This window comes from Mixophyes fleayi, chromosome 9 (assembly GCF_038048845.1).
Source record: "Mixophyes fleayi isolate aMixFle1 chromosome 9, aMixFle1.hap1, whole genome shotgun sequence".
Lineage (NCBI taxonomy): Eukaryota > Metazoa > Chordata > Amphibia > Anura > Limnodynastidae > Mixophyes > Mixophyes fleayi.
The window spans coordinates 14,188,621-14,203,843 of record NC_134410.1 but is presented as its reverse complement, the minus strand read 5'-3'; the positions used below and the strand labels follow the sequence as shown (position 1 = coordinate 14,203,843).

Genomic DNA, 15,223 nt, shown 5'->3' with positions numbered 1-15,223 from the left:
TTCAGACCGTCACTCACTGTGATCTGGTCACGTGACCGACGCATGGAGCAGAATATTGGTTCAGAACACAAAATGGCCGCCTGCACTGAGCGAAGGCTACAGACGTCAAGCACATCACAGGCTGGGAAGAGAGGAGAGATGCAGCTCAAATGTTTATAATTCACAGCCAGGAACAACGATCAGGATTACAGTCGGCGTCCTGCACACAAGCAGGACATGACCCGCTACCCTGACCTACTCCAGTGTCTTATCATTTCATCTGATAGATGAGAGGTAGTGACGGCCTGGGACGGCCTTGTGGGCAGAGGGACAGAGGAATTTTAATGGCCAGAAAAAGTCAAGGAGATCTGGAACGACAGATAACAAGTACAGGACAACAGGCTGGATTAGAAGAAATATAAATCTACATGGATAATTCCTATATATGAAGTGTGTAAAATATAACATATTTTTTAACAATGTAGATAGGTGATCGTCTCTCTCGCCTTCTATACCGCTTACTCGTGATACCAGCAAACAGTGAGAAACTCTATTACAAGCCCATAAGACACTTATAAGGACTGATTAAATGTTTTATGGACTAGAGTTTATGAGGTGATGATATCCTTATTATAGGTGGGCTGCACTCACCTAGGAGCGAAGATCATCATCAGCTATTTATATAGCGCCACTGATTCCGCAGCGCTGTACAGAGAACTCACTCACATCAGTCCCTGCCCCATTGGAGCTTACAATCTAAATCCCCTGACATACACACAGACCGAAAGAGACTAAGGTCAATTTAATAGCAGCCAATTGACCTACCAGTATGTTTTTGGAGTGTGGGAGGAAACCGGAGCACCCGGAGGAAACCCACGCAAACACGGGGAGAACATACAAACTCCACACAGATAAGGCCATGGTCGGGAATCAGACTCATGACCTCAGTGCTGTGAGGTAGAAGTGCTAACCACTGAGCCACCGTGCTGCCCCTGATAAAAGTGGAATATTAAATATGTTAAAGTGTAAAGATCAGCTCGCAGATAAACAAATGCTGAAATCTCCCAAACTCTCCCTTCACTCCATACAAATGCTATTTACTCTTCCCCTCCTCACCCAAGGAGTCGACCACCCTACTAATCAATCAGCTTGTCCTTCTACTATCCCTCCAGCATGGATCTAAAAATCTTGTCTCTTACCATGAATGGCCGTAATCCTCCTAATAAACAGAAAATGATGGTCTAGTAATTTAATGGACTACTAGCAGACATGGTCCTATGACACCATTCAAACCTCTCTATTTAAACTTTTACATAAGTATAATATGCATCATTTGACTGTAAACAAAAGAGGTACTATCATTCTGATACATAATAAAATCTCCATCACAACCGATATCTCCCTTGTGGATTTTCGTAGACAATATCGTAGTTGTGAAATTGGGGCTTACTACAATCACTAGAGCTTCAGTATACGGAGAAGAGGGTCTACGTTGCAGAATTTTTCCAACAATTCACTCAGATTCCTCAAGGTGGACTTATTATTAGAGATGATTTTATCACTAGATCCTAAAATTTGAGCGATCTTGTCCGTCCTCTTTCCAATTTAGATCATGCAATGTATCTAGAAAACTAATTTAATGGAGTATCCTATATCCTTAAAGCATACAATATGTATACACACTACTCTTATCTCTTCTTCCCCAAAATTGAGACTAGATGAAACTCTCTTCCTTAAATAGGAACAGAGGAAAATCACTGACTGAATCAGAGAATCTTGTGAACATAAGATCCCTGACATACCTCCTTGACCCTATAGCAGGCACATAATGCTAGACAGGACCAGAGTAAGCAATGTATAAAAAGAACCAGAAACACAAATTACTTCCTTAACCGTAAAACATCAACAACATCCTAAATGCAAGACTGACCTTAATGGATTGTTCTTAGGGGCCAACTCTAAAATATTTTATCGCAGCTGCCAAAACACTACAGTGGCTCCACCAAAAATTCTATGAACAAGGAGACTGAGCGGACTAACTTGTAGCCCAAAAATTGAGATAAACCTCAAAAAAAAATAATTATAAAATTAAAACTATCCCCCCCCCCAGAAATATCCCACACATTTAGAGACTACTACTTCTAGCTATGTAGCCTAGATTTACAAATTGCTGATCCATCAATTTTAATGTCCTGAATGAAGGAATTTCTAGATTCCTCATAAGAATTTCCAAAATAAAGGAGATAACGGCCGAGGAAATTAACCAAACCATCAAAGAACTTGAAACGACTCCCGAATCAGATGGCTTCACTTGCTTTTACTATAAAAAAAAAATTGCAGGACCCCTTATTTCCATGTTATTGGAACTTTTCAACTCTATCCTTTGCGGCTCTATATTTGACTCCACCACAAAATTGTACTTATCCCCAAACCTGCCACAACCGTGGCATTTAAAGACCTCCCTCATTATTAAATGTTGCTCTTAAATTATTTGCAAAACTGTTAGTAAATATACTGAACAGAGGGATGACGTTTCTGTCCACCCGGATCAGGTAGGGTTCATACCTGGCAGACAAGACTTACAGTGACCTTGATCATATAGCCAATTAGTGGAAATGCCAACCTCCCTGTTCCTAGATGCAGAAAAAGCCTTCAAAACGGTTGGGTGACTTTATATGAAACAAATTTTCAGACATGGGAAAAGGTGACCATTATTAATGCAAGTGGCTGCTTTGGTCCTAATGTATTTAAATTTTGTATTTCTGATTTGGCCCCTCTATGATCCTTCCCAAAATTATATAATTTAAACTCTTGTTTTTACCAATAACCCCAACTTAGACACTTCTACACGCCTCTTGTTGTCCCTATACCGCCCAATTCTTTTGCTCAAACAGAACTTCTTCCAGAGGCCTAATATCAATCCTATATCAAATAATATTAAAACAATCAAACATCTAAGGAGACCTATGGAATGGAAGATGACAAGGGAGACGGTCTGACCTTGAGGTTAGAAACAACTTCTCAAAAAGTTCTGTTTTAGATAAAGCTTAAATGCTTGCAAAATACATCACCATTGGTACTTAGTATCTTTCCAAAAAACATCCCCTCTCGGTTGGAGGCCTTGGAGTGGTGAAGGAACTATGTTCTACATATGGTGGCTCTGTCCTATAACTCTCCTATGGGCAGAATGACATTGCCTGAAGGAATATATAAAGGAAATTGACATACCTGATTCTCTTCTACCATGTAACATCCCAAACTCACCCAAGCTTACTGAGATTAGGAACATATATCTTAGGTGCAACAAAATGCCAAACTGCGCTACTTTCGAGAAAATAAAAACCACAACCACCAACTCTCCTTTTACTAATAAGATATAGCAAGTTTACCGTATGTGTGACGAAATGAGTGTGTATGTATGTTGTGTATTGTATATTGATGACTTACAGTAAGGTTATTCATTGTCTTTTAAAGTGAAGCCAGGGGGATTATGGGTAGGGATCGGGTTGCCAGGTGCTGGATTAGGAAAACTAATTAGTGTCCATTGTTCACACCAGACTAGTCCAGACAGGCTATCTAACAGGGGAGGTTCTCTGGAAGGACAGCTCATCTTCACTCCCCTCTCCAACCCCCCTAGTCCAGCACTGACCAGTAGTTAAGGAGAATAGACCCAGGGGTTTGCCCAGGGAGGGAAAAGACTGTGGAAATTAGACCTGAGATATAAGGAATGACTCCAGGGGGGAAGGGTGTTCATTCTGGGATTTCATTCATGAAGAGTGCAAGATCTAGCTTTTGAGTTGTCGTTCTCTAACTAGAGTCTATATATGCAGCTGAGAGAGATCCATGGGTCATGAAGTCTGGACAGCCAGGTGACTATTGCTCCTTAAGCTATTGGGGTGAGGGACAGATGATGTGGTAATCCTGCTTGGCATTTATTTACTGTGTGTACAGAATATTCTAGTGTTGTTTGTATGACAATAAATATACTGTTGTATTTTTATAACTGCATTTTGCCTGAGTGACCATACGAATCCTAGAAGGTACTGGGTAGACTTCCCTGGCATAGGAAGGCACCAGTGGGTGGCCAGCCAGCGTGAATTGGGTAGCATTGGGCCAGATAAACCCGGTATCTTCACAGTATGTAATATATATCTAGAGATATTCATGATACTCCAATTTAGTTCCTGGGATGCGTAGATCACACACTATGGAGCCCCTTCCCCATGACAGGATTAAATTGATCTCTAATACCATACATATATCTCTTATTGGTTGACTTCTTTTCTCTCCTTCCCCTGTCCTCTTTTTACCGTTATTAATTTACAGTAGCTGTGATAAGAGACTACAGTGTAAATCAGACAATATTGCCAACGGAGATTCTTCCATCTCTTTGGGAGCAGAATAATCTTAAAGGGGATGTCCAGCGATGTCCCATCCGGACAGTATCAGACAGCCGTGATCACGTGTAGTACAGGGGGCGAAACCGCAATCCACACCGCACTTATTATATATCCAGACAGTCTCCACTGCCAGTAACCTTTTCTCTTGGCTTCCAGTCCTGACAAAGCACAGCTGCAATTAAGTAATGGTGACCCCCCCCCCCTCTCCCAACACAAAGCGGTACATAGGGGAGGTGGTTCATAACATGTAGTGTGGTCATGATAAATATTATAAGAGGAACAACATGGCTTGTATGAGAACTTTTGGCCACCTCCTATTCAATCCACACCCTCACCTCCCCCCCCCCCCAAAAAAAAAAGTCAAATGAATAAATGTTTAAAAAACAAAACAAAGTACAAATGTGAAAAGAATGTAATACAAGCAATAATATATTTAAAGTTCTGTTGATTTAAACAGTGCCAAACACATACTCAGCCATGTGTAACTTATTATTACTCAGAGAGCAGCAAAAGGACTTGTGGTAACCAACAAACACAGCATTTTCCAGCTAGTTAAACGCAGCGTGCGGAAGTTCATGTCCTGTATAGAATATGCGATGGAGAACGCTGCACAGCTGACACAGGAGAACGAATACGCTGTACACAGGCTGACTGCAGTGCCAGCACAAGTAATCAGCGTTTCCCAGTGCGCATGAAAAGCTGGAGAAAGCTGTGCGCCAATTGTATATATCTATATAATAGGAGAACACATAATGGAGATGGGAGTCTCAGGGTAGATAGTATTGAAGTCATATGAACTTGCTATTGTAAAGAAGCAAAGTCTGGGTGTACTTTCCTTAAATGCTTTATTTGAGGACAAGGTGCAGAGGCGTGTTGTTGTTGCTGCATTTTAAATCTCATGTTATCTTTTGTTAACTAGTGGCTATCCCCCCCCCCTTGGCTGCCACAGCAAGTAAGAAACTAAAGGGTATACTTACTAAACTGCGGGCTTGAAAAAGTGGAGATGTTGCCTATAGCAAGCAATCAGATTCTAGCTGTTATTTTGTAGAATGTACTAAATAAATTACTAGAATCTGATTGGTTGCTGTAGCCAAATATCTCCACTTTTTCAAACCTGCAGCTTGATACATTTACCCCCCCCAAGACTCAACCTAATGATTGTTTTCTAGAGATAGATCCTAATATTCACTACTTCATATTCATTTCTCTTGTTTATTAAAAGACCATGGGGTAGATTTACTAAGCTTCTAAAGAAGGAAAAGTAGAGGTGTTGCCCATAGCAACCAGATACTAGGGACAATCCTATAGAATCTCAGTGGTTCCTACACTGTGGTTCATATCTGCTTTATTCCTTATTGTATTTTATTTCCTGCAGCCAGAGGTTATATGGCCTATAATATAACAAGGGGAGAGACCTCCACTCCACCTTCATTGAACATCCGGTCAGAGACACACAATCCATTTACACAGGAACGGGGGAGCAATGTGGAGAGCTTTCTTTTCCCTCATAAATAAAAACCCCAAAGTAAACAAAGAAATGTAAAACATAGTTTAATAACAGTAATTTAAACATATAAAACAAGTTTTTATCCTTTGGCAACTGGTAAATTTGTATCACAATGCCCTCCACAACATAAGAAACATTAGAAGTCGCCTCAGTGCAAGGTGATCCTGCCAAAGTCCTATATCCTTATATGTTGCCCTGCTGTGCAAGGGTACAATAAAAGGTGAAGACTTTCCAAAATTGTGCACAAATCGGCAACAACATCATAGCAAGCCAATCAGCTGTTAGCTTCTATCTGACTAGTAGAGGTTAGACAATGGAAGCAAGCACCTGATTGGTTGCTATAGCTAGTAAACTTCTAAAGTAATAAAACAGATGCACCTATAACTAAGCCCCAGTTGTGGGAACCCCTACTGCCCTCATAACAACGTCAACAGACTAACATGGAAGCAGAGGTGGCATAACATTACTTTCATCACAGTGTTTATCCAAGTTACATAGGAGCGCTACAAAGCCGACTCGAACGCAGTAGAATTAAATGTCAGTTACTGTAACCATAGACTCTGGGGGGGATATTTACAAAACTGTGGGTTTGAAAAAGTAGAGATGTTGCTTATAGCAACCAATCAGATTCTAGCTGTCATTTATTTCGTACATTCTACAAAATGACAGCTAGAATCTGATTGGTTTCTACAGGCAACATCTCCACTTTTTCAAACCCGCAGTGAATATACTACAATGTCTATATGTAGCACTGTTCAATTATGTGTAATGGCGTTATTAGGAGAAATGAGGAACCTCCTGCCCCACTGTAAAATATGGGTATTAGACGCCACCAAGAAGCTCCCCAACCTGTATAGAATCACTCAGGAGACGGAGGTCTTCCCACCAACTTCTAATATCCTTATATTATACTGTAGGGGATAAAGTGTGTAGAGTTATCTGGACTCTTATTAAGTATGAACTTTCAGCAATCAAAACACGGACTGAGACTGCATAATATATTATATACACACACACAGAATGAGAGGTTTACGTTAAATCAAGGTGCGCAACATGAGATGATTAGCTTAGGGATTGAAATTTGTTGTGATTGCTCTTCAACTGTATATAGTTGTGTACTGACAAATGGTGCACTCCTAAATCGGGGAGATGTCTATGGACAGGCCAACGCGTTTCACCTAATTAACCACATGTGTATAGGCATCACTCTGGTCCTTTGAACACCAGCAACACTTGTGCATGACAGCTAACACTTAATTAGGAGGAAATTAAACCATTAAGGATGAGAGCTACTATAAAAGAATGCCATGATTCAGTACACAATACTTCCTTTGAGAAAGTCCGCACTAGGGACAAAACACGTTGCGTCAAATCTGTTTATGTTATACCCAATAACTAGCATCAGAGACATATTGAATACATTACTAAAATACTCCATTTAACTTGATTCATTACAATTCACCTTGCAATCATTTTTTCTTTTTGGTTCTATTGTTTACTTAATGTATTAGCATTGAGAGTATCATTTATTTAGCTTAAGAAGTTTTGCTATTCAACATCTCAATTTTCTACTTGTTCTACATATCTCCCCGATTTAGGATTGCACCAGTTGGCAGTACACCAGTATATACAACAAATGCCAATCACTAAGCTACTCCTCTCACGTTGCACACCTTGATTTAACCATAAACCTCTCATTCTGTATATACACAACACCAGTCCTTGCCTTGATAGCTGAATGTTCCTCTATAATTACCGTAACACTGTGATTCAGTTAGTCAGCGTAACACATCACTGGGTATTTACTGAAAAAGCCTGCAGCCAGCTCTTTTCAAGCAAGACATTCTCTTGGCAAATTCAGTTTTGGCAGACCGATGCTTTCCTTCAAAACAATATAAACGCAAAATGTCAAGGGCATTGAGTTTATACACGGAATTCGCCGTGCCAGTTGGATATCATTAACATAGAGAGTCACCCCTTGGCGTGGAAGCTGCACAGGTAAGATTCTTCAAAGAGCAAGAGAAGGAAGGCCTCAGCTGCCTGCGGAGGACAAACACACAAGACAGTTCAAGCTCTGGAAAAGGTCATGAAAACATTATACTAATACATGACAAATACACAGAATAAAAGGTTGCGTGTGCCTGGCAACGAAGCCTGGACGAAAAAAAAGCCTCTAAACCTGCCTTGATTACAGCCTTCTCTTAAACCTGGATGGCGAGAGCCTCCTTTCTTGAAAGAGAAAAGCTCACTCTAAAGCGAGAGATCATTAGGCCAATCAATCCAATAAGAACTAGACACTAAAAGACACTTAGGGCCAGATTCATTAAGGAAAGTAAAGCAAAAAAATGAGTAACTTTTCACCTTGGCAAAACCATGTTGCGTTGGAGGCAAATTTTAAATGTGATGGCAGATTTATAGTTGGGGTACGGCATGTCCTAGATAAACTTCAAATGTCAGTGTACAAATAAAGCTATCAAGTATTTGTGTCCTACATGAAAAAACAGCCAGTATTTATCTTATGTGCAAAATAATAAACTAATTTGTACCCCCTCTGTCCAGGAGAAAACTTACTCATTTGTTTTCCTTACTTTCCTTAATGAATCAGGAACACTGTGTATATTGTGTGGTGTCACCTCTCTTCTCCAGATTATCTCATGAAAATTGGTTCAGCCAACAAAATGCTGCTTTCATTGTGTGTAGGTGAAGTGGAGGTGTTGCCTATAGCAACCAACCAGATTCCATCTATCGTGTACCTAGTACATTCTACAAAACAATCGCTAGAATCTGATTGGTTGCTATGGGCAACACCCCAGGGTCTCTTTTTGGGCACTTGTGCTTTTGTTAGTAGTTTCTAAAGATAAACACAGTTAAATACATGGTCTGCAACAATGCTTTGTACAAGCATGTCATAGTGATTATATCTAGAATCTAGGGCAAAACAATTTTAAAGTGCACCCAGTCAGACATTTTTGGGCTAAACCAATTTTAATGAGAATATAGTTTGTGATTTCACTACATTCCTCACATTTTACTGCCTTCCAACACCTGCGGTTTCTCATTACAGGCCCATCGTGACCAAGGCGAAAATGCTGCGATGGAACGTTGTGATGAATAGTACAACATGGAGATAACTCTCACCCTGATATTCTGGTGACTGTATTTGTTGAGCTCTGTGTGACCACTACAGATCTTAGAATACAAGACATATTTCAAAAATAAAAACAATGATAGAATACACCCTTTTCTGACCCAACATGCAACCAAAACTCTTATCCATTCTCTCATCATCGCCCGTCTTGACTACTGCAACTTCCTCCTATCTGGCATTTCTGACACCCATATATTCCATCCATCCTAAATGCTGCAAGATGTGGGGAGAGAGAAAGATCAGTCTTCCTCTCTCACCGCTCCACATCTACTGCGCCACTTTGCAAATCCCTACAATGGCTCTCTGTATCCTCCAGAATCCACTCAAATTACTCACCCTTATCTACAAAGCCCTCAACACCACATCTTATTTTAGAATACTCTCCCTCCCGCCCTCTTAGATCTACCTCTGACCTTCGCTTTGTCTCGTCTCTGGCAACCACCTCTCACTCCCACCTACAAGACTTCTCCCGTGCTGCTCCCCACTTCTGGAATTCCCTATCATGCCCAATCGAGCTGTCCCACAGCCTTCAAATCTTTAGTCGCACTCTGAAAACCCATCTCTATTTTTAGAGCTTACCTTATCCCCGATACTATTCACACTAATGCACCCTCACAACTATCCCAAACTCAACTCTGAGCCACATTCCCTCTTCTTGTCTCAGCTGTGCCCTCTTTCACTTAGAATGTAAGCTGTCTAATGAGCAGGGTCCTCCATACCCTTTGTTTTAATTTCTGTGTTTATGTTGTCTACCTTGTATGTCCTTGTTTTACGTATGTCCTGTTTTCCCTACTGTACGGCGCTGTGGAACCTTACAAATCTATAATAATCACTGTTCCCAATGGAGTGATGCCAGTGTGGTTCTCTCTATAGATAAAGATCCTGACCTCATGTAACGCCATGATCGCTTTGCTTTGCCAGGAGTACGGCACACCACGGGAATACTCCATGCAGACTTCTCTCACCTGAACCAAAAGAAGATCCAGAAATTATACAGAAAATCTGCAAACAAATTAAACTCAAAAGTGAGAGAACCGGATGCAGAGAAGATGAACTCTCACCAGCCTGGCGAACGGGGCCTTTCTGATGAGCAGGTTAGTCGACTTTTTGTACATCCGCTTTTCCATCAGTGCCCGAGTTCTCGGACGGCAACGCCTTATCCAGATCAAACTCGCTCTGCGGCTCACGTCTGGTTTCCCTAGGTGGTAAAAGAAAGCTTAACATCCACTTCTTTTTGGTTTCTGTAGCCCATTATGCCAAAAATATTAAATACAGTTCTACTGTGTAGCAATAAGCTCATCTTCCTGCTGACATGTCTTGTGGTGGAACAGGTCCAACCGATAAAATCTTCAAGTTCTGTTTTTGCTGCACCATTCTGCACTGTCTGTGTCAATTCGCATCTCTAAGAATAGAGATGGGACAATGACCATTCATTCCGCTGTGCAGTGGGGTCGGGGCAGGACCGGAAACGTCAAAGTCCTCGGGCAAACCCTGCTCCGCGGAATGTTTTTTACATTTTGCTTTAGAGTCTCCCTCTTTTATAATGAAAGCTCAATCCCACATTTTTTAAACAAAGGGCAACTGATTCTTACTTTGAGGGGATGTGGCCGCGGGGGGCACCCGCTTCGGAGGAGTCGACTTCCTGCGGGATTTGCTTGCTCCAGATTGTCGCACCATAATTTTAAGATATGTATAACAGCAAAAACCTGCAGAAACAAATCACTGTTTGGCAGATCATATAATATAAAGCAGTTTCCAAGGTGTTCTAATTTGACAGACACTTCAATTAAACACCTAAAACACCACTTAAAAGTTCTTCCAACCACATACAACTAAGGTAGATTATCTAAATGATTATTTTCTTCGAGAACATGCCGTGTGACAAATTAATTTTTACCCACTGACTTTCAACCCTCCCCAAAACAGAATTGCAGGGGTCCAATACCAGACCCCCTCACAGTAGGAAACTATGATTGAGGAGCCCACTGGACACAACTGAAGCAACGGGCTATCAGCCCCAGTTAGAAACGGACATAGTACTAATTGCCCCCGCCCTGCCCCGTGGTTGATGTTTGGAGACGATCTGATGGCGCTCCAGTGAGGGAGAGTACTATAGACCCATGGGGTCTCTGGCAAGAAAGATGGTGGGGGAGATGGTGACTGGTGAGCAACTATTTATGTGTGGCTGCAAATATCCTTCTTTTAGCAAGGCTGAGATCAAGAAAATATTCTTCAATTAGGTAGTATGAGCACTGCCCCATTTCAGTCAATGAGGACTGCTCAAAAGTGAGTTGCGTTCAGCAAGCGGTTTCTCATGCCTTAAACCTCTCCGACTGGTCTGGCACTCCAACCGCCTTCTATGGCGGAAGAAACGCGTCACATGCAATTACCACTGTAGCGCCAATCTGTAAAATACTAAACTGTAAGAGTAGAGCGGTCACATGAATTTTTCCAAAAAGGTAGAATGCGTTATTTCGACATTGCAGGCTAAAGATGACTCCATCAGGACCCTCTGAGACAAAGGGGCTGAAGCAGAGGTAACTGGACGCCTCTAAAATGAGCTGTATCAATTTAGGTTTTTCTCTCGCTCATACTAGTTTCCATGGTCCAATAGAAGATATCTATATATTGATTTGTGGGCTCTGTTAAACACAGTTTTATACGCAAGAGATAGAAAAAGATCTCCAAGTTATTATTCACAGCTAGCCTGAGCGTTTTGAAAATCTGCAAAAACGCTATTAATAAATGCAACTGATGCAAAACATAAAAGATATAAACAAAATGAAAAACATCCAATAGGAAAAGGCAGACATCAATCTGCCAGCTGCCGCAGATTACCAGCATGCCGAATACATTAATAGAATAGATTGGATTTGTTGCAGCTACAATTAATCATGAATTTAATAACTTTGCGATGAGAGGGTTTCATCGTTCACTTCCAGAAATGAACACATGACCGACAAATATATAATCCGTACCATAAAACACGTTGCTTCCTTAGTCACAGTTCTGCTGGTTACAGCAACCTACAAAACAAAACAAGGGGCATGGGTTAGCAAGGCAAGTCCAAATTTATTTGGTAGAGCCCAATAATTCATCAGACAGCTTCCAAACTAACACACACAAAGCGCATTCCGCCTTCATCTTGTACGCGCTGAAAAGGCTTCAGTGAAAAGATCCTTTAAACCAGGGGTCAGGGAACTCTTTTACCCCTAAATATGTTTAGATACGCCGACGTCACCCCCTTGATTTGAAAGGAAGGAAATCATATATTATTAATTATTGGAATTCAAAATTGTATTGGATCTATTCAAAATTTCTTTGAAAGTTTCAACTTCAAAACTTCAGGTTTTGGAGAAATGATGCTGCTTCATTTTTGATACGAGAGCATCAATATTGGGGCATTTTGATGGCAGAGCAATTGGGATACAGTCTTCAGCTTCCAATCGATTTCTCTACTTTGTTTTTATGTTCGTTAGAGTGGAAAATCCTTGTTCACAAAGGTAGGTTGTTGCAAAAGGCAGCAACTTTTTGACTGCCTCCTCATGTGCAATTTTAAATGCCTTTGCAGCTGTTGCCATCCAAAAATATGACAGATCTGCTTTGTTTTCAAATGCAATACATGCTTCATTATTGCATCGAAGCTCAAGAAGTGCATCTGCCAACCCTTGAGGCTCTTCTAGTACGACAGCAATCTCACATTTAAAGGGGTCTACAATCCAACTGACAGCATGTGAATCGGCAGCATTAGCCCCAGGAATTTTATTTTTACCCCATATGGTGTCATTTACCCCTGTTCCCTGACCACTGCTTTAAACACTTACACTAGAGACACTTACAGCAGGTTCAGCAACTATGCAATTACAAAATAACATTTTATGTGATCTTGCACCAGCAGCAAACAGAGTTCATAATTAAAAATTTTTTTAACAGATAACCCCGGTTAATTGCAATTAATATACGATAGTGGCAGCAGGCAGGAGCAATACTATTGGTGGAAAGAAACAAGCTCATCCCTCAAACAGCTCTGCTCCTGTGGGTGGGAATGGAGATATCTAATGGGCAGCCTAGTGCTAGGCAGTCATCTGGGGGCGTCCCTATCACACAATGGCCACGCCCCTGTCCCGCTGCCTGGGACAGACATGTTGGGAGGTATGTACCATTTTACAGAGTGTAGGGAGAGGATGAGGGGGCACTCACCACAGAGGATGTGGGTTTGATTTTGGGACTTATGATGACAGGAGTTTTCTGAAACAGATTTTTTTTTTCCCCCCAACTAATTCATGCCACTGTGGGTTATACTGTATTAATGATGCGATTGCTGCACATTATGTCACTGTATACCATTTGTTTGTGTCACTACCCCCTCAATTCAATGGCAAATAATATATCAGCAACTTTAAAAATAAAAGATCATAGTAATAGGCCATTGAAATGAATAGAGCTCACCGATGTTTGTTTTTCCCCACATCAATGGAGATTTAATTCATTGCAAAAGCCCCAGCAGAGAACGTGCTGATCTTTCATGAAATGGAATTAAACAAACGTAACATAAAAAAATAACTTTATTCCAGACAACAGAACATACACTTCATAAATACCTGGATATAGACATTGAAAACAATGAATCCTATCTATCTGTGTATGTTCTCCCCGTGTGGCTTTAGGCAAAAGTGACTTTAGTGTGTTGTAAATTCCACTGGGACATGGAGTGATGTGAATGACTGAACTTTTAATTGCTATGTAATATGTCTACATAAATAATAGATGCATGTGATTTAAAGTATAGCACTTGGCCCAATAGCTTCTGTACACTGCAAATGTCACAGTGACACTTGCCGGCCAGAAGTTGCATCAAAATGTATAAGTGTGATATGCAAAATGTAATGATATTTAATGTGATCTGAATCTCTATTTTAAATAAATCACATTTGCAGATGGCCGTCAAAACAGCAGTCAGGGGCCTGTACTTACTCTTATAAGCTTCTACTTATTACCCAGCTCCCAAACATTTAATTGCTACCCGAAAAGACTTGCAACCTCATAGCTTATTGTACCTGACCCTTTTAAATTCATTACATTCACTGTGTATAATACAGTATATAACACACAGTATATATATATATATATATATATATATATATATATATATATATATATATATATATACACACTGTGTGTTATATACTGTATCCTATAATGTTATATATACACCGTGTGCTGTAGCCTATAATGTTATATACTGTATCATACACTGATATATAGATATACTGTATTATACACTTATATATATATATATATATATCAGTGTATGATACAGTATATAACACACAGTATATATAACATTACAGGACACAGCACACAGTATATATATAACATTATAGGACACAGTATATATAACATTATAGGACACAGCACACAGTATATATAACATTATAGGACACAGTATATATAACATTATAGGACACAGCACACAGTATATATAACCTTATATGACACAGTATATATAACATTATAGGACACAGCACACAGTATATATAGCATTATAGGACACAGTATATATAGCATTATAGGACACAGTATATATAACATTATAGGACCCAGCACACAGTATATATAACATTATAGGACACAGAATATATAACATTATAGGACACAGTATATATAACATTATAGGACACAGCACACAGTATATATAACATTATAGGACACAGCACAGAGTATATATAACATTATAGGACACAGTATATATAACATTATAGGACACAGTATATATAACATTATAGGACACAGCACACAGAGTATATATAACATTATAGGACACAGCACACAGTATATATAACATTATAGGACACAGCACACAGTATATATAACATTATAGGACACATACGGGTCACCGCACTTCAGCCTCCTGGACTCCGCAGGTTTAAATGTAAAAGACCATGCGCACGGGGCGGGGCTACACTGGGGCGGGACGGCACATGGGACGGGGCTACACTGGGGCGGGGCTACGCACTGCTCTCTTTTCCCCCCTCAATTAACTTTATTGCACAGCACAATGCACAATACAATGTATATTCCGCAGCGCTGTATGTCAGAGCTCCCCCTCTGGTCCTTATCCGGTATTATACAGGGGGGCTGGGGTACAGTATTATACATGGGGGGGGCTGGGGTACAGTATTATACAGG

The 15,223-nt window shown here is 40.4% G+C and overlaps 1 pseudogene; it reads right to left on the bottom strand.

The window, feature by feature from the left end:
• Positions 1 to 5,905: 5,905 nt before the first annotated feature.
• LOC142102018 (histone H3-like centromeric protein A) lies at positions 5,906 to 15,013 on the bottom strand (annotated as a pseudogene).
• Positions 15,014 to 15,223: the final 210 nt, after the last annotated feature.